We start from the raw sequence: 20,824 nt of genomic DNA on the forward strand, positions 1-20,824 counted from the left end.
AGCCCTCACCGGCCCAAACAAACACTAGATTCAGTATCTCCCCACTCTTCTCATCTATGAATCTACACAATCACAATTTCACAAACCCAATTTTAAAATCAGATCAGAATAGAAAAATTAGTACCACGACCATGGTGGTCTGAAGATCTCATCTACGACAAACAAATACTCCGCCGACTTGTTCGGCGAATCCTCCCAAGGCACCGCGCTCCTCATCACTTTGTGATTCGCCCCCCACCAGAAAATCACCTTCTCTGCTGCCTCGAATTGGTCGTCTTCCACTTTCGATTCGTTACTTATCATACTCATCAAATTCGACAGCTGGTTATCAAAGATGGAGAAGATCCAATAGCTTACTTGTCAAATTCAACAACCCAGGCTCTTCACGATATGCTGCGCTAGCACATGCACCCAATTCTCTCCTCCACCACCTCCCACGGCGGCCGCTATACTTGTCACCGTCATCGTCATGAAAGGCTGAATGAAGACGGTGGTGGGGATTCGACTCTGGGCTTCTGCTGAACTCTTTGGGGATGGCTTGGATGGTGTGGTAGAGAGAAGCTTGGGATTGGGAGAGAGGGGTATGAGGCGGAGCGAGGCCTTTGATCTGGGCGTAGAGGACAACAAGAAGAGAGAGGAGGAAGAAGAGGGCACGATATTGAGTCGGTGAAGGAGGAGAGAGAGGAGGAGGAAGAAAAGATAAACAGAGAATATATAAATATATATATATATATATATTAAAAAATAAAAATAAAAATGTTTTGAGGGTATAATAGACATTTCAGTGGAGAAGGTATTGACAGGTCAGGCATTTAACATAGATTTTGAACGTAGAGTAACGAAATGGACATCTTGGTCAAAAATTGAAGAGTACAAGGACTAAACGTGTGAAATTAGAAGGCGAAGGACTGAAGTGTTTTTTAGGTAAAAGTTCAAGGACTAAACAATATTTAGCCTTTACCTTTATCTGATCAACTACACGCCGCTCGGGCCTCTACCATGGTTTAGGGTTTGTGAGGCTTTCTTCGTCTGGCAGCGACCCACCATTACATTGGTGCGCGCTAGCCTATGAACACTATACTGTGATTTCTAGGATGGAATAAAAATAGGGCAATTTTCAATTTACATCCCTGACCTTTATATCCTAAATCATAAGTGCCCTTACACTTTTAATTTCATCACTAGTGCCCCTGTACTTGCCAACAATCAATCTAGTCTAATCCTTAGCTTTTTTGCCAATTATTGTGTTTATTTGAGATTCATGTCATTTACGCTATAATTTTAAATTCCACGTTAGTTAATCGTCATCCTACAAGGAATTCCAATAGAGCCACATTTTCAATTCCCAAAATAATTGATGAAAAAATTAATAATTGGACAAAATTGATTAAATTGGAGAGCATAAGGGTACATGTGTTGAAATTAGAAGTGTAGAGGCAAAATTGATTTAAGGTGTAAAGGTCAAGGAGGTAAAATAAAATTAGACCATAAAAATAATAATAAAAAACTTCTAAATTGTACTAAGCTGAAAGAATTGATACAAAGTAACAAAAAAACTTGGATTGATACAACACTGTTCCATTTCTTTCTCTTACCAAAACCATAATGCATAGTTTTAGACCCAATAAGCCATATGCAATTATGGGTTTCCAAAAGCCTTATTTGCATTGTTTGATGATTCTAGCTTCATCTAGACCAGGATCAACCATATTCAATATGTGGCAACAATAGCAATATAAATTTTCTGATTTTTGAACATCTACATGCCCATTCAGCTGACAAACCATTCGGTATCATTTAAAAAACATCAATTTCCATGCATGCACAATCTAATATTTGAGGATGCACTAAAACACTTACCAAAACGAGCCAAATTTGGACCAATATAAACTATATTTTCAGACAAAAAGGGATTCAATTTTTGACAAACGCACAATGCCAAACATTCTAAAATTCACATTCCTTTTTAGCCTATCCATATCACATAAACCATTTGCCAAATCGTTCGAAAACCCTAAGGCACTGCCCACCTTGTGTCGCCATAAAAGCTCTGGCATCAGAGCCGCTAACTGGCAGTTATGTTGCAAGGAAAGATTATAGTATGGAACTATAGAGGAATAGTAAACACGGAAACTCAAAGTGACTTAATCAACTTGGTACAGGCCGCAAACCTTCCCTGATCTTCTTGTTAGAAAGCCTTACAAAAAAGGACTGATCGTCTAACCAGGGGTTTGGGTTCCAAGGATAACATCTGCTTCCCACACCAATTTGAATCCCAGGCTTTGGCTCCACTCTGGAATGATGACACGCATGCTGAATTGCGATCTAAGTCCGCGCACCATATTGACGTGGTTATAGGAAAGAACGATGAACCAAGAAAATGGAGGTATACAGGAATTTACGGGATTGTAAAAAGAAGAGATAGGACTCAGACGTGGTCTCTAATACAAACCCTAGCCAGGGAAGATTGCAACCTACCCTGGTTAATGGCAGGTGATTTCAATGAAATCTTGTAGCAAGCTGACAAGTCTGGAGGATCTCCTAGAGCCCAAGCACCAATGACAGCTTACAGATAAACAATGGCAAGTTGTGGCCTCATTGACTTAGGCTATGTGGGTAGCAGATTCAATTGGTGTAATAAGTTCACCAAGGAATGTTTGGATCGAGGTTTTCAGAACTCTCAATGGCGTTATTGGTTCCCATATAGTAGAGTCATAACTCTTGATCCCTCAGAATTAGACCACTGCTCGTTACTTATTGAAGTAAATGCGGAGAAACACAAGCAACGAAAATCCTAACGATTGTTCCGTTTTGAGGAAATATGGCATGAAGACCCTAAATGCAGAAGCATCATACATAGGAGATGGTACCAACCACTGACCGGTAATGCCTTGCAGCAGTTGGATCAGAAAATAAGGGCTACTAGTCATGAACTCATGCAGTGGCATGTTCAAGAGTTTGACAAGTAGAGAACTGAATTACGTGTCATCCAAGAAAAGCTTAATGACATTATGAGAGCTCCCTTTTCACTAGAGCAGTATGAAGAGCAGAGACAGCTACATATCAAGCATAGTCAACTCTTAACTCAATAGGAAAAATACTGGTGACAAAGAGCTAAAGCTACTTGGCTAAAGGATGGGGATCAGAATTTAGCATATTTTCATTGTCGGGCTAGTAACCGAAGAAGCAAAAACTTGATAAAAGGTTTGATTGATTCACAAGGGCAATAGGCTACTAAATCGGCTGAAGTTCAAGGCTTGCTGCAAACCTATTTTAAGAGTGTCTTCACTTCTAAGGGCTGTGATACTGAAGCTATACAAACTGTGGCAGCAGCAACATCGATCCCCAAAGGTTACGGTTGAAATGAATGACTTTCTTATGCAACCATACTTCGAGGATGAGATCAAAAGAGCACTCTTCCAAATGCATCCATCCAAAAGCCCCGGCTTGATGGTATGTTTGCATTTTTTTTTTTTACCAAAAGTACTGGATTGTGGTTGGTTTTGATGTCTGTAATGCAGTGAGAAATTCCTTGGATAAGGGTGAGTTCTAGGAGCAATCCAACTTCACTTACTTGTGTCTTATACAGAAAATAAAAGACCCAAAGGAAGCATCTCACTTCAAGCCTATTGCCCTCTGCAATGTGATTTGCAGAATCAGTTCAAAAGTTGTTGCAAATCGGTTAAAACAATGCTTATCGGACATCATCTCCCCCTTACAGAGTGCATACTTGCCGGGAAGATTAATTTCTGATAACACGTTAGTTGCTACAAAAGCTGCACGTCAGGAGACAGGTTTCTTTTCTCTTAAGCTAGATATCAGTAAAGCTTATGATCTCCTTGAGTGGTCTTTCATTAGGGCCATATTAACAAAATTGGGTTTTTGCAGACAATGGATTGAAGTGATCATGAAATGTGTCACAAGTGTAAGCTATGCTATTCTCTTCCAAGGATTGCCCACCTCCAGAATTATGCCTACTAGGGGAATAAGGCAACGTGACCCATTGTCAACGTATCTATTCATCTTGTGTGTTGAGGGGCTTTCCGCACTAATTACTAGTGCCGTGAAAAATAATGTAATAGCGGGTCTTACTATGTGTCCTCAGGCCCTCACTCTACATCACTTATTTTTTGCAGATGATAGCCTGTTATTTGGTATAGCCAACTCAGATGAATGTTACAACTTTCGTGCCATTCTGAATGTGTATGAGAAAGCTTCTGGTTGGAAAGTTAATTACCAAAAGAGTAGCATAGTTTTTAGTAAGACTGTCCCATTGGAACAACAACATCTTTTAGCTTCTATTCTTGAAGTGCAGCGAGTGGAAGAACATGACAGGTATCTGGGACTACTGCTTCGGGTTGGAAAATCCAAAACCGCAATATTTGAGTATATCAAAGAGAAAGCAACAAAGAAATTAATTAACTAGAAGTCCAAGATTCTAAGTTGTGCAAGAAATGAGATCTTAATCAAGGCTGTGGCACAGACAATGCCAATGTATGAATTGCTATCTCTTGCCAAAAAGTTTATGTGATGATGTCCATCAACTTTGTGTGTCTTTCTTCTGGTATGATACAGATGACAAGACGAAAATTCATTGGCGCAATTGGGAAAGAATGTGTCTGACAAAGTAAGGAGGTATGGGTTTTAAAAACATCTATGCATATAACCTTGCCATGCTTGCAAAACAGGGCAGGGGACTTGTCTCTGTTGAAATATAAAAAAGATAATAATAATGACAAAAATGCAACAGTCACAAGCTACGACATCTCTTCTAGTTTGAATATCTTTCAATATCAAGATAGCTATCAAATTCAAATAGTGGTCAAAGCAAGAGGTTTGTCAAAGTTGGAGGCATTCATGTCCAAATTCAAATCATGTTATACAGATTTTGTGGGGTTCGTTTCAAACTGAATGCAACAGAATTTATTTGCCATACATGACCTGCCATGAGATAAAGTAATTTGAAATTCAAATTCAAGACTCAATCTTATCCTTGGGTACACTCTATAAAAGCAAGCATAGTGCTAGAGTGAAGGACACAGAAAACACATCAAGAAAAAGGTGAAGCCCTGCTGCAAAGCAGAGAAGAAGAATTCAGCAACTTTGTTCGAAGGAGGAGCCAACAAGTAGACGCTAAAAGGTGGAGGCCTCTCTGACCTTCTGACCTACCAGTGCTACTTCTTGTTTTTTTTTTGCAGTGTCTCTTTTACTTGTGTCACCATGGAGCTATGGAGATCCCCGAGCGGTTGCAATCTGTTTGGCTCCAAAACCAGCTGGTGTGCAAACAGTCTCTTTTGGGCGAGTGGTTGCGCAGGCGTGCCAGCACAGCGGGGTGCAGTCGTTGGGGTAGTCCCGTGACCTGACTTCTTCTTCAAGCGCTGTGGACGAGGAGAGCACCAACCTCGTCACAAGGTTCTTTTCTTGCCTTTCGGAAAAGGACTTTCTGCCTTACTGGATAAGGGCTTTGGTTGTGGTCTCTTTGCGTTCACCGAATCGATACTTAGTGTTGCAGACTAAGCAGAGCAATCACTGGGAAGTTGAAAGAAGCACGGGTTTGCTAAAGCGTGACTTTAGCTTCGCTGGGTTGCGAGGGCGTTACCCTTGCTTCGCTGGAAGTAACAGTGGCGGTTGTGCTTGCAGTCGGCTCCTGGGGAGACTGGGACTGGAAGTACGGTCACCGGGTTGATCTGGTGAGGCTGACAGTCGGCTCGCGAGGAGACTAGGACTGGCGGGCGGTCACCGGGTTTCAACAAGGTTGAGGGTTTGCTCCGGGGAGGCTTTGCAATCGCTGGGATTGATTGATTAGAGAGAGAGGTCTTTTTCTGTATCGTCTTCAGCCCCTATATATAGGCTGCTGCAGATTCTCCTTCCAAATATGAATGAAATACTATTTTTTAGGCCACAGTTATTGGCCTTGAATCAAATCAAAACTCTTAACAATTCTGATATTATCATAGGCGATAATTAATATTATTAGCCTCTGTCACCGCTAGAATATAGACAGAGATTAATTGCCTCTTAGAGTCTCAGACGTAATCTTCCTCTTGGATGCAGTGGTAGGATATGTACGTATCCTATATTGATATATATTTTCGCGAGGACTCTTGTAGCTCGCGGCGGCATGCAAATCAGAAAGAATATATATATATATATATATATATATTATTGCAATTAAGAGGTGATGGTGTCCCTTCCATTTGACGTACATCCAACTTCATTCCCTGATTGCCACGTATGTGGGAGGCCCTTGATTTTCTGCTTAATTGGTCCACTATCGGACTTAATTGCGTGGAGCCGTGGACTACCTCGAAGTAGAAGAGGACAACTTGTCTGCCATGTTTAATTGTATATACCCATCATATATACTATATGATCCTCCGCGCACTTCTTATATATATATATATATATATATATATATGGTTACAACTAATAAGGATATATAATTATGTCCTTCTATGTTGTACGTCCAGCCATCCATGCAATATATATATAGTTATATATATATATATATAGTTATATATATATATATATATATATATAACTATATTCCTTGATGATTGCTATTAAGCATGATTAATTGCATGGCTTCCCTTATTCCATGTCCACCTTAATTGCATGGGCAATTATATATCAACCCATCTTGCTCGCGCTCGCGTAATCTCGGCCATACACATAGCCTGTATATTTTATGCTCCCGTTTTGCACAGTCTTGACAACCAAGCAAACCACCATTAATCATCACATCTCTTGATAATTACTAGTAAATCCATGAATATCACGATTTGCCTCACGATTGCTTGATCTCCAAGTAGGCCTTATTTGGCCTCTAAACAATATATTCCGAACTTGTCGGAAATAAATAGCTTGGGCCACCGAATATTGGCCTAGATTTCGTCGAGTCCCCCATGTCGGGAAAAATATTTATTTTGGGCTCAAACATTGCCCCCCAGACCTCGAAGTCAAAGTTCCCCGTCTTGACTGAAGAGGTCTTGAATCAGCACTAGTCTTGCAATAAAGTTGTTCTACAGCCACTGTAGTTGGCTTAAATGAAAAGCAAAGATGAAGTACTCGCCATAAATTCTCGAATTGCTTCAGAAAGTATCATCAACTTGGATGAAAAACTTGATGCAAGTTCTTCGCGAAGTATTTTTACTTGTTGCATTTACTCTCTGCCTCGTGAAGTCTTCAAACTACTCGCGACCCTTCGCGGTGATGAGAATGAGCTTCGGCTATGAACGCTCGCGAACTTCCTACTATAATTAATTGTCCTTTCTGCACTCTTCGCAATGACCAAACTTTCAATGAAGAGTGGGTGTCAGCATCCTGCTCCTTGATGCTTTTAGGCCGGTAGGTGTTGATAATTATGCCAAGGTAGAGGGACACATATGGCTTCAATTACGAATCACAATGCATGCATGGCCACTCTTACTACACGGCCACATGCTCCTTCTTAATTATATATGTGAACAATGAACCCACATATCCTCTGTAGCAACATCATACACTATTAATATAAGCCACCATGTTGGCTATACGATTAACATATACACTGTCAGAATGCACCATCTCCTCACCGCTTCAAATGCAATCTTCAAGATAGGATGGAGACCATGTAACATAATTAATTATCAACTTCAACCACATGCTGGCTTAGTTAATAAAGTAATCTCCAAATAAACTTAGGCCACAAGAACTTTCCATGGTAGTTTTGGTTCGCGAGCTCAGTCCTCGATAGCAAACCTTCACCGGGAATTGGCCCGGTTCTCCTCGCTGCAACTAGAGTCAACGACCACAAAGTGAGATGTAAGGCAAAAAAGTAGAAATTTCCTTCACGAACCGTTCAATATTCAACTTTGCTGGACTGCAGGCGAATATTAATCAAAGCCCCTTCGCTGGCTCTAAGTTGCTTAAAAAAAACGACTTCTGATTTCGCCACTGCCGTGAGAATTGTTGCATACTGTCTTGATAGCGACACGATGCCCCCCATGCATTTTAGCCATGTAATGCTCACCGCAATTTGTGGTAATACTTGGCAATAGGAAATTGCACCTCCAACTCTGTCCTTTGTTAATCAAACCAAGACATGCACAGAACCATGCTAGCTGTTGTGACGTGGTCTTGCATTGAAGACTCATCAACCATGAATAGCCATGCACAGAACATGCAGCGATCAAATGGAGCTAGCATCATGTCTAGCTAAACTGGCTCATGACGTGCAGCAGCCTCAAACTAGGCCACTTATTAGTTTATGTATAATATTTCCAAGGCAAAAACTAGACTTCTTGGACAACTGTGAATCACCAAATATATTTAAAAACCCCAAGCTTGGATTTGAATATACTGGGCTATATCACTTAGGCCTCCTTCCAAAGAAAGTGAGAAAACACTTTCTTCTAGCAACATGATTTTATGCTCAGGCCACAAGCTGCGATGTACTCGCCTCACATCAGCATTAAAGTGCATGGAAAACGTGAAGACTGGTCTAATTCCCAACGTGATCATCTGGCAATGTCTTCTTCACAGGCTTTGTTATTTCCTCCCAGTAACATACCAAGTATGCATAATACCCAACTATATTTAGACAAGCCATAACAAAGAACATATATAATATGGAGCAACAGATACAAAAAACCTGGGAACTGGTTTGCTGGCCAAAAAAGGCAGACTTCATGTGAGACTTCCATGTTGGCAGGAGTTTTCAATACCGACATTTTAATGGAAAAATGCTTTCGAACTTTATAGTAACAGCAAGGCAATACAATCATCTCTGGCATTGTCCCTTGCAGAACTTAAAACTTTTGGTAAGCCTTAGTCCCACACTTTCTGGCATAAACCAAGTTCTGCCACTTAAGAAGTAAAACATGGAAAAATTTAAGGCCACAGGTCTTGGCCCCAGTGACACTAAACGCTTCAAACAAGTCTTGACTAAAATCATGGCACAGAACTTTGAAATCCCTCCCCTGCTTTCGGAAGATTGCAGACTGCAGAATTTCGTGTTGCCCCCCAGTATACAATCTTGATCATTTCATTGCATAGTCCCCAAACTTTCAGGAATGCCCGTAAAGGAGAACCATATATTTCTCTTGTACAGGCTCTCTGTAGACACTTGATGTTTATAACCCGACCACAATGATACCATCGCTGCTATACTTGGGAAAGATATTTTCCATCGCCTCGTTGCAATTCAGAATTCTGCCTTGGTGAGAAGAAACAATTAGCTGCTACCATGCTTAACTGCATTGAAAACGAGTGCCGCGTTCTACAATTTTATCAACCCAACAACTCTGATGCACCTCCAGCTAGGCGCTGCATCGCATACCCCGCAATCGTAGAAGCCCATGAAGCTGAATCTCTCTCAGGCATTCCATCAAACACTATATATGCATAGTTCAGATTCGCAGATTTTGGACGAAACCTCAACTGAATAACCCACAGGAGATTAATTTACCACCAGACAATGTACAAACAATGAAACAAAAGTTACTTCCTGGAGATTGTGCTTGATTCCTCGCAGCCGCAGTGGGAGCTGTGGATTAATCTTGCCTGGACATGGAGTCCCCTGGATATCAATCTGCTACTTTCCTCACCGACGGGATTATAACTCTCTCTCTGAAGCTGCTATGGCATTGAGAAACTCCCTTTCTCTTGTCTCTGTCTCGACTTCTGCCACTGTACTGGCATACTGTCCATTAAAGACGAATCGCTGGCCCTATAGATCAAATTCACCTCAGCTAGAGCATAGCTTGTTGGAAATTTCTGGCGCAGTGCTTCGCCGGATCGAACCTCGCTGGCGAGGCACAGGCCACCTGTATTCAGCGAGCTCTGCTTCTTGAGACAATGTTCCTTGCGAGCGCTCGCTTCACTTGATCAGTGCTTGCGAAGTGTTCCTTGCTAGATTTTGCTTCGCAGCCTCTGATGTCCTCGCGACCATCTCGCTTAGCGGCCATCTCTTCGCGGCCGCTCGCTTGCTGCCAGTCTTCGCGGTCATCTGCTTTCGCTCGCGACCATCTCTTGCTTAGCGGTCACTTGCTCACAGCCACTCGCTCTCGCGGCCATCTCTTCGCGGCAGCCACTTGCTTATGCGCCGCATAACTCTCTTTTTCTATTTTTTTTATTTTTTTATTTTTTTTAAAGAAAGATGCAAACTAAAAATTAAAAGCAAATAAAGAAGCTAGCATCAGTGCGTTTGGCTAACCTCTAGAAGGCCACGGGGGAGGCCATCTATGCTTCACTCCAACCTCCGACGTATTAAAATTTATAGCATGAAAATCCTTCTTGTAAGAGCTTGTAGGCAAGCAACAAAGATACTTCGCGTTAAAAACTTGGACGAAATTTGGCTCGTAGAAGGAGTATTGCCCCCCAAGTATCTTTGTTGGTTGACGAAGCGAGATCCTCAATTGCAATTTTGGAGATGATGATGTCCCAAGATCGGCTTTGTCGCCAACTACCATGTCATAGAACATGGTGTCTTCAGAATAAGCCACAGATTGGCTACTGTATTTGACCACTTGTTCACGGGATTTGAACCGCTGCATATGATTTTTGGAACCAATAATTAAATTATAATTATCATCATATTCATCATAGATTGGCTCTGTGTCAAGACTGCACTTGGGGTCACCGAATCCTTCTTTACAAATTTCAAAGCCACTGACTGGCCTTGAAACATATATGAAGATCTTCAAATTGAATTGATTAACAAAGCCACATATTGGCTTCTCAAGACCAAAACATAATTGATAATCAAGTGGCCCATGCCTTAATTGATAATTAAGGGGACCACACTCTTGACCTTCTGCATGATGAGGACGTCCAGCAGCCATATAACAACTTAATTCATAATTAAGTTGATTGTGGCTTTGATTACCCTGGTCATGATGACGTCCAGCAGCATAACCATAATTAAATTGATCATACAGCTGCTTCTGATTACTAAGGGGGTGAACCTGGACAATATCATGCCCCCCATGCATCTGATTAACAGCCACGTATTTGGCTTGATCAGTGGAGAAATCATATATTTGTTCTGAAACAATTATATTGTCAGAGGAACAATCTTGTTGACCATCTTCTCCATGCAAAGCCTCTATGTAAGGCCGTGACTCATCAATGAGGCATTTAGGTTTATTGCCATCTGTAGGCAATTCAACCTCAGAAACAACCTCTTCGCGCGAAGATTTTTGGCTTTCCAATTCGCCTTGCTGTGAACCGACTTGAGTAGTCAAGCTGGAATCTCCCTTGCGCGAGGTCGCTATACAATCCAGGATATGCTGATATTGTCTTGCCCACTCTTGGTCTTCCTGTTTCCTCCACTGGGTAAGCTCTCGATTGCGTTGTTCAGCTTCTCGATCGCGCTGTTTCCTTTGCTCGAGCTCTTTAGCTTTCTGAGCATTCTCGTCCATTTCGCGTGTGAGTCGATTCGCCTTCGCGGTTTCCCTGGCAAGCTCAGTTTTCATCTTCTTGAGATGATTCTCGACATTCTCCATGAGGATCGCGAGTGTTTCCTCAATGGTCGCTCCTTCCGGGATAGGCTTCGAAACAAAAGCCTCTTCTGTCGTAGTGTCGTCATTGGTGGCAACATTGGCCATCTTTTCACTTTAGGAATCTCCTTTGGTAAAGATTTTCCTCTGGCATCCCAATGATGGTGAATACAAAAGACTCTAGCTTTGTCCCACTGGGCGTGCCAAAATGTTTGGCTCCAAAACCAGCTGGTGTGCAAACAGTCTCTTTTGGGCGAGTGGTTGCGCAGGCGTGCCAGCACCGCGGGGTGCAGTAGTTGGGGTAGTCCCATGACCTGACTTCTTCTTCAAGCGCTGTGGACGAGGAGAGCACCAACCTCGTCACAGGGTTCTTTTCTTGCCTTTCGGAAAAGGACTTTCTGCCTTACTGGATAAGGGCTTTGGTTGTGGTCTCTTTGCGTTCACCGAATCGATACTTAGTGTTGCAGACTAAGCAGAGCAATCACTGGGAAGTTGAAAGAAGCACGGGTTTGCTAAAGCGTGACTTTAGCTTCGCTGGGTTGCGAGGGCGTTACCCTTGCTTCGCTGGAAGTAACAGTGGCGGTTGTGCTTGCAGTCGGCTCCTGGGGAGACTGGGACTGGAAGTACGGTCGCCGGGTTGATCTGGTGAGGCTGACAGTCGGCTCGCGAGGAGACTAGGACTGGCGGGCGGTCACCGGGTTTCAACAAGGTTGAGGGTTTGCTCCGGGGAGGCTTTGCAATCGCTGGGATTGATTGATTAGAGAGAGAGGTCTTTTTCTGTATCGTCTTCAGCCCCTATATATAGGCTGCTGCAGATTCTCCTTCCAAATATGAATGAAATACTATTTTTTAGGCCACAGTTATTGGCCTTGAATCAAATCAAAACTCTTAACAATTCTGATATTATCATAGGCGATAATTAATATTATTAGCCTCTGTCACCGCTAGAATATAGGCAGAGATTAATTGCCTCTTAGAGTCTCAGACGTAATCTTCCTCTTGGATGCAGTGGTAGGATATGTACGTATCCTATATTGATATATATCTTCGCGAGGACTCTTGTAGCTCGCGGCGGCATGCAAATCAGAAAGAATATATATATATTATTGCAATTAAGAGGTGATGGTGTCCCTTCCATTTAACGTACATCCAACTTCATTCCCTGATTGCCACGTATGTGGGAGGCCCTTGATTTTCTGCTTAATTGGTCCACTATTGGACTTAATTGCGTGGAGCCGTGGACTACCTCGAAGTAGAAGAGGACAACTTGTCTGCCATGTTTAATTGTATATACCCACCATATATACTATATGATCCTCCGCGCACTTCTTATATATATATATATATATATATATATATGGTTACAACTAATAAGGATATATAATTATGTCCTTCTATGTTGTACGTCCAGCCATCCATGCAATATATATATATATAACTATATTCCTTGATGATTGCTATTAAGCATGATTAATTGCATGGCTTCCCTTATTCCATGTCCACCTTAATTGCATGGGCATTGATGATTGCTATTAAGCATGATTAATTGCATGGCTTCCCTTATTCCATGTCCACCTTAATTGCATGGGCAATTATATATCAACCCATCTTGCTCGCGCTCGCGTAATCTCGGCCATACACACAGCCTGTATATTTTATGCTCCCGTTTTGCACAGTCTTGACAACCAAGCAAACCACCATTAATCATCACATCTCTTGATAATTACTAGTAAATCCATGAATATCACGATTTGCCTCACGATTGCTTGATCTCCAAGTAGGCCTTATTTGGCCTCTAAACAATATATTCCGAACTTGTCGGAAATAAATAGCTTGGGCCACCGAATATTGGCCTAGATTTCGTCGAGTCCCCCATGTCGGGAAAAATATTTATTTTGGGCTCAAACACAATCTCGTATACAATACATGTGTATCAACGAGTATATGACCAATCGGTAGAGTGTCATGTCATCTGTTCTGAAAGTCAACAACAGTCCCTACAAAAGTCTCCTGCTTTCTGCCTTTTGTTAACTGTGATAAAGACATATGGCCTTGCAAACAAGCCGAACAAAGAATTGACCAAGCAGGACAAACCACACAAATCTTCAAAATTCGTGTCTGGAGAGGAACGCTCACCCTTGATGTTCTCTTGGAAGTACTTCTAGCAACTTGCAAGCAAGGAGGAAATAAATCAGAGACTTGAGACCAAGCTGTGAGGTAGAAGCTTTCCCACTTCTCTATGATAACTTTGGACTCACCTTGTCCACCAAATCCTAGCGATGATTTGGCTTTTGCTGTCAAAGTTCCTGCCTGCACTAGCTGTCAAAGTCCCTGCCTTCACTTGCACCTACAACATGTACATATATAAAGACTCTATCAAAAGGAGAGTATAAAGAATGGCTACAAAAATGATTCATCATGTTCAATTCCTCAGTCTAAAAAAGGGAAGAAAAAGATGACATTCATGACAAAGTAATCTTTGAAGCCATAGTTGTCAGTATGTGTGTGCTGCAACTTTGTTCTTTTTGAATGAAAACTAGATGACAAAGAACATGGCTATCTCCAGGTGCCTTGCAGAACCACAAAAATAGATATATAAAAGCTGAGCAAGAAAGGTTGCTCGTTGCTGCAAGTTCTCATGACATGCAAGTTCAACACCAGTGCCTATTACGTGGACTCTTCTCAATCAAAAGAAAACAAAAGCAATATTCAAAGCATAATGCAAGGCTACTAATCTACCTTGATGATTAATGTGTGGCTTGAGTTGTCACCTGCATATTAAGGCATACAATAATTTATCATGGTAGACAAGTTTGAAGCAATAAAGAAGAAGAAGACAAGCGCTGGTGTTGAGAAAGCATTTGAACTTTGAGCCTTGATATAAAATAAACAAAGATCAAAGCGGTGGCGTTGCAGCAGCAAGCTCACCTCTTTGTGATCTTATCTTGTGTGGAAAGCTGATCAATATACAATACAGATGAAGACAAAAACTCACATATAATTAATAGCACAATTATTCAACTATGGTGGGCTGCATCTTTGTTCACAAATGGGAGCTAAAGACAAAAAATCAAGAGGCATTCGTGGCACATAAAGAATGATAAGAAGCAACCAAGCTTTGCATTTTTCATGAAGCGATGGAAATGCAGGATTGAACGCTGACTCACCTTTTGAGAAGCCACGATCAGTTTGTTGTTCCTGCACACAAAGAACAAGATTGTTAATTAAGCACTCGAAATTCATGTAGTAGCTACAGGACAATAAGTCACAATGCCCATCCTAGTACTCACCAAGTGCTCGGAAGAGAAGCACAAAATGCAATCCTAGCAAAGTAAGTGGTCTTATGCAAACTCCAGAAATGCCCTGAACTTTGGATAGAGTGCTGGTAAATGAAAACAAGCAAATTAATTGTTAGAAAGATCTCTCTTCGAACCAAAGAAGCTCAAGAAGAAGAAGTCATTACCCAGTTGAGTGAGGTGCACAATCAAGACTGGGACCCCCTTTATATATAAGGGCCGGACATGGAGACTTCGTCTCCGAGATGGGCTGACTGAATTAATCTCCATTTCCAATTCAACCTCTATCCTAAGCTGATGGCCACACCAGAGATATTCTCAAAGGGATATGAAGCTTATCTAATCATCCAAGTTAGAGAAGACGTCTACCATATATATATATATATATATATTTTTTTTTTTTGGAGCTCATTTTGTCTAATAGATAGATAAGCTGGGTCATTTACCCATCGAAGCATCCAAACCTTCCCAAAAATCTGAACTACGAGTGGCTTGATCCCTTCTGGGATACGTAGGCAGCCTAATAAACACTCTGGGTGCAGCCACAAAATCAAACAAACACATTCCTCTCCGTGGAATTTTTGTCTTTGTATTTGGAATCAAAGGGTCTTCCCTTAACACATGTGATTGTAATTAAGGGATACTTTTTATCTCGAATGGGTATGAACTTAACATAATAAAAACTCTATTTCCATTAATGAAATAGAGTGAGATTGTGTTGAGTACATTTTATTTACAATTTTTGCTCAACAGTCTCAAAACCCCAGTCGTTGATTGCTCGGTTATACAGAGCAAGATATTTCCCACATTGCTCCTTTTGGGAAGCGAAAGTGGGAGACTCTCCATCCTTCTCTTGGAGGAGCATCTTGAATGGTAGGGTAGTTCTAAGAGCAGGAGTGCAATGGAAAATTAGAGATGGAAAGCAGGTGCATATATGGACTGATAAGTGGCTTCCAGTGACATCACCTTTCTTGATTCACAAGCCTCCAAACACCGAGATGCAGTTTGTAGAAGACTTGATTAATGAGGATACTAGGCAATGGATTCCAGCCTCATTAAATGCTCTCTTTCCATCACATATTGCTGCCAGGATTTTGAGTATACCTTTAAGTAGAAGAACTTGCCCGGATAAACTTATTTGGAGCCTGGAGAAAAGAGGTTATTATTCCGTCAAGTCTGCATATTGGATAGCTAGATAACAAGTCCTTCCAAATGTTTTAACTTCCACTGCAAATGGTGACCCTTTCAAGGAACTTTGGAGAAAGTTGTGGAAGGCAAAGGTTCCGGGCAAAGTCCATATTTGCATATGGCGGGCATGCAATAACTTGCTACCAACAAGAAGTGGCTATTACTCAAGGGCGGGGAGGTAAACTGCCTACTTTGTAACTCTAAAGTTGAGTCAGTCTCACACTTGTACTTTTTGTAAGTGCCCTCTTGTAGAAAGCATTTTATTTGCTCCTCCTTTTAACCTATAAGGCAATATTCTAGATTCTCTTGATTTTAAAGAATGGATGTTGGAAAGAGCTATGCAACTAAAGTATGATGTATTTGAGAAACTCCTCATGATTATATGGGCGCTATGGAGAAACCAGAACAATTGTTTGTGGCAAAACAAAATCCAAACTACTCCAGACCTGATTCTAAGCAGTTTTGCTTGGCCGGAAGACTTTCAGAAAGTACATGGTGTTGATAAAAAACCATCTGCACCGAGACAGAATAGGTGGACACCCGCTGCAGAAAAGCGCCGTACCTTAAATGTCGATGCAGCTTTTCTCCCAAATCATTCTCAAGGAGGCATTGGTGGAGTGCTGCAAGATGCCAACGGACTTTGCAAGGCTGCTTTCATGAGGCCTATACCCCATACTACTTCCCCAAAGCAATGCGAGTTGCTGGCACTAAGAGAAGGCTTGGATTTGCTCCACTCCCTCCAAGAACATGATGTAATGGTATACAATGATTGCCTTGAGGCCTTTTCTGAAATACAGTGTCAGGATCATAGTCTTCTAGCAAATGGAGGAATTATAGATGATATACATCAAGTCTGGAGTCAACTGGCAGGAGTACAAATTAGACATACTTCTAGAACCTCTAATGGAGTTGCACATCGATTAGCAACAGTAGGTTTTAAGGCTACTCATGCTAGTGTATGGTTTGATCAACCACCGGAATGCATCACTGATGTACTCTAACATGATTGTACAAGGCTCCCTTGAGCATGTTTAATGAAAGCTGTGCTCTTAATTAAAAAAAAACCATTTGCCAAATCTCATATATTACAACTCTCAACCAAAAAAGAAAGCTTGATAGTGTAGAAGAAAATTCAAACTTCAATAGAAGCTGCTATGAGAGTATGAGTAGTATTTCTCGTAGTACATTGTAAATTACAGAAGAAAAAAATGTTGCAATTTGGCAGCAAGGTATTAACATTATTGACAAACAATCCATTTCAAACATGGGCAACATATCTCATTTCATCAACTGCTATGAATCTATGCCATGTGAGTGATATGACTCTATTTAACATGTTGATTGATGTACAACATGCTCAAATGAACCTGTCTTGCTCTTTTATCTCTTCAACAAGGGTCTGGAACTAATTTTGAAGAACAAAAAAACACCAGAACTTGAATAAAATGAAAAAATCAAGACCTGTTCTGACTGCAGGTGCGAAAGTTGTGTCCCATTTGGCTACATTGTCCGCAGTGTGTTATTGCCCTCCTTTTGGCCACGAGCTGACGCTCATGAGAGCTATTCTCACTGCAGGTGCAAACGTTGTGTCTTGTTTGGTCACATAGACTGCAGTGCTTTGGTCTCTTTCTGACCCCGAGCCCACGCTCATGAATGTGCGGTGGTCTGAGGGAAAGAACGGAGTTATGCATGTCTAGGAGTCGAAGGGCTGACCTCCAAGGTTGTGCCCCGTTTAGCCACATTGCACTGTATTGGCCACCTTCTGGCCACAAGCCCACAACCATGAATGCGTGGTGTTTGGCTAATGTGTGGTCGTACAAGGGAAAGAATGGGGACATGAACGTCTTGACGTTGGAGGGTTGACCTATGTGGCTGGGCAGAAGGTTGGCTGGCCTATAATCTATTCTGCATGGTTTCTACAATTGGAATCGAGAAGGTAAATTGGTAAAAAGATAAGATATGAGGTGTGAGAACTTAGCAGTAGAAGTTTCCATAAGGGATATATAGGCAGTCAAAATGGCGAGTACAGCCTGTAAGTTATTTGTTCAAGTATAGGATCATATATCCTAGACGTTGTTTGTACCCACATTTGCATGTCCACTCAGACATAGCTAATGTGCGTAATTAGATTGATTTCTAGTTACAATGAGCCGCTCAAAAGGTAATTGAGGGCCGATAGATAGAGATATTGGCCAATGAATAATTGGACAATTCATTTTGGTCCAAGACAAGTCACATAAGAACTAGGCCGATAGAGGGTTTCGAAAGTTAGGCCATTGGTTATCGGCCGGCCCGTAGTCATTGGTTTATTGTCTAAAAGCCCATTGGCCAATACTCTAATTGGTTTCCAATCCGAACTCAACTTAGAAAGATAATGGCCGATTGTCAGAGAGGCCGATAAGTGATAAAGGTGAAATTTGATCAAGTAGTATTTCAATCGAGTTGAAGTTCCTGTCAGCCGATGAGGAGAGTTCAATCCACGATAGCCTACTTCAAGATTAATTGCATGCTGTTGATGACGTCCATCTAAGCCAATCCGGATAGAGTCCAGCGTCAAGTCAGCCGACGATAAGTATTGAAGCCGAATCAAGATAGAGTCACTGAGCCAAGAGGAGGCCGAATTCCACTCAACTTCAAAGAGTCAAGAGATCAGTTCAAGTCACAAAGAAGCTGATATAAATAGAAGCATCGACAGAAGACAACAGACACAACTCCAGAAACTCAATCCATCAAGCTTTTCTTATTTCGTTTTACCTTTTGCATAGGTAGAATTTCCGTCTGTTTCCTTAGTTTATTTGCTCTGCTAGTTACAATCTCAGTTACTTTACCTTTCTTGTAGCCTAGTATCGATTTTGAATTGTTCTCTTTGTTTTCTTTCAAACAATAGTTGATAATTTTCAGCCATTCCAGATTTCAGTTTTGTTGTTATTTATCTTTTATTTGCTCCTTATTGTCTTTATGCTTTACTTGTTTGATCATGCTATTTACTGTTCGTAGTTGCATAGTAGCTATTAATCTTATATGTACTCATATTCTCATAACCGCACCTAACTCACCCGACCTTCAGCCACCAAGTCCTTAATCTAGAGGCATCGAACTGCAGTCGAGAATAAGTTCCTTCCTCGGCTAACAATTGCTTGATAAGTCAGATTTACACCCACTACACCTACAGTTGCACACTTGGCCTTCTGGCCGTGTGCTGGCACGCTCAGCATTCTATTCATTGAGAAGGACATTTGTTCCTTGATCCCTCGGTTGTATAGGCCGAGGTGATTTTCAGAGGCAACAGACGTATAGATAATATGTTTGACCACTTACTATGTAGCTTCTAGCTACATTTAGAATTTTATTAAACACAGGAAATGATCAAAGATACCCAAATAGGTGGGTGGAATACTGCACAAAGGAAAGATGTTTAAAGGAACTTTCATATGTATCTTTTAGATACAAGAACATTTTACTCATGAGTGAGTGCTAGATCTGCGATCTCAAACCCTAGTCATCGTGGCATGAATGTTTGCATTGTTCGCACTTTTCATTCATGGCTGATCGTTGAAATGCGACTTACTTATTGGCGGAGGTGATAGTTGATGCATCTGTAGTGTGGAATGGAGAAATCTAACTTCGATAGCGAGTAGATTCCCAAGTTAGAAAACTGGGAACTCAGTTTTCAATTTTTCACTGCTTTTGCTACATCCTATCATAAGCCTGTTGCCAAATTATAAAGTTGGAGGTAGATTAAAATTATTCGGCCGGGTACCTCAATTTGTAACTTTATGGCTCTAATTTATGAGTTAGATCAGCTGGAAATTAGAGTTAGCTAGCTCTTTTCAGTATCATGATCGTTATGAGGTGTAAGGGATTAGAACTCAATATTGAGAACCTAGCCCAAGTATTTTATGTTGGACATCTGGTTCGTGGTTATGAGACCTTGATCTCATAAAAACAATATCTCATCTGATTTATGAATTGTGTTCATTTCATGCATCTTGTACAAATGGAGATATGTTTTTGAACCTTAAACATCAGTTGTAGACTCATAGACTCATGACTCGCATCAACCTTGAAAATATATTAAGCTGATGGTGGTTTTCTGAAAGAACTAAAGGAAATAGAGAGAAAATGAAAGAAAACAAAAAATTCGAAGAAGAAATGGGGCTTCATTACTGATAGAGATGAGTTTGTATAGATGCTTATAGTTAGCTAAGGAGCTGCAGATGACTTATACGTGGCATACAGCTGACAAACTAACAAATAGCTAACAACTAAATAACCAGCTTAATCAACAACTGATTACCACGTACAGTAACAAAGAAATGACTGAATGGAATAGTAACTCTAACACCCCTCCTCAGCTTGAAGATTGGATACAAGCTGCAAGTTGCAAGCTGCTGCAAAGAAAGCTAATGGTGCCTCAACATTTTCAACTCTCAAATCTCTTGTTTAGTGTACGGATTTTGTCAATAACGTACATATGATGCTTTCTACACTTTGATGAAGACGAGAAAGTACCATTACACATTGGTTAGAAATTTTGCAGCGCATGATCCTCGCAACTGAAGTTTTATGGGTGCTAAAGGTAAGTGGGATTGACTATGTCATCATTATGCAGAGACACTTAATTGTTAATTCTACTGCTAGCTGAATGAACTCGATCTGGTACTGCATAAGTGCATATATAGTTTACATTGTTTACGATTTTCATTTATTTTGGTTTTCGTTAATCACATTTCTTTGAAACCGGACATACTTGCATGCAGAGGTGATACTTGATGGATCCTAGTGCAGAGCGGAAGAAACCTGAAGTACCGCAGGATCCTGGGAACTTGATCTACACTGCTCGTGCTCCGGAGTTCAAGC

At 41.1% G+C, this 20,824-nt stretch overlaps 1 long non-coding RNA gene across 2 annotated transcripts; it reads right to left on the minus strand.

The window, feature by feature from the left end:
- Positions 1-13,222: 13,222 nt before the first annotated feature.
- Positions 13,223-15,119, minus strand: LOC112189215. Of its 2 annotated transcripts, XR_005805383.1 has the most exons (5): positions 14,944-15,119; positions 14,771-14,862; positions 14,648-14,678; positions 13,739-13,827; positions 13,223-13,648 (listed from the first exon to the last, which is right to left on the minus strand). It is a non-coding gene; the product is annotated as an uncharacterized LOC112189215 (long non-coding RNA). The 2 variants fall into 2 exon arrangements; XR_002931783.2 differs by having other exon boundaries at positions 13,223-13,827.
- Between the last annotated feature and the right edge of the window lie 5,705 nt (positions 15,120-20,824).

This window comes from Rosa chinensis, chromosome 1 (genome assembly GCF_002994745.2).
Source record: "Rosa chinensis cultivar Old Blush chromosome 1, RchiOBHm-V2, whole genome shotgun sequence".
Classification (NCBI taxonomy): Eukaryota; Viridiplantae; Streptophyta; class Magnoliopsida; order Rosales; family Rosaceae; genus Rosa; species Rosa chinensis.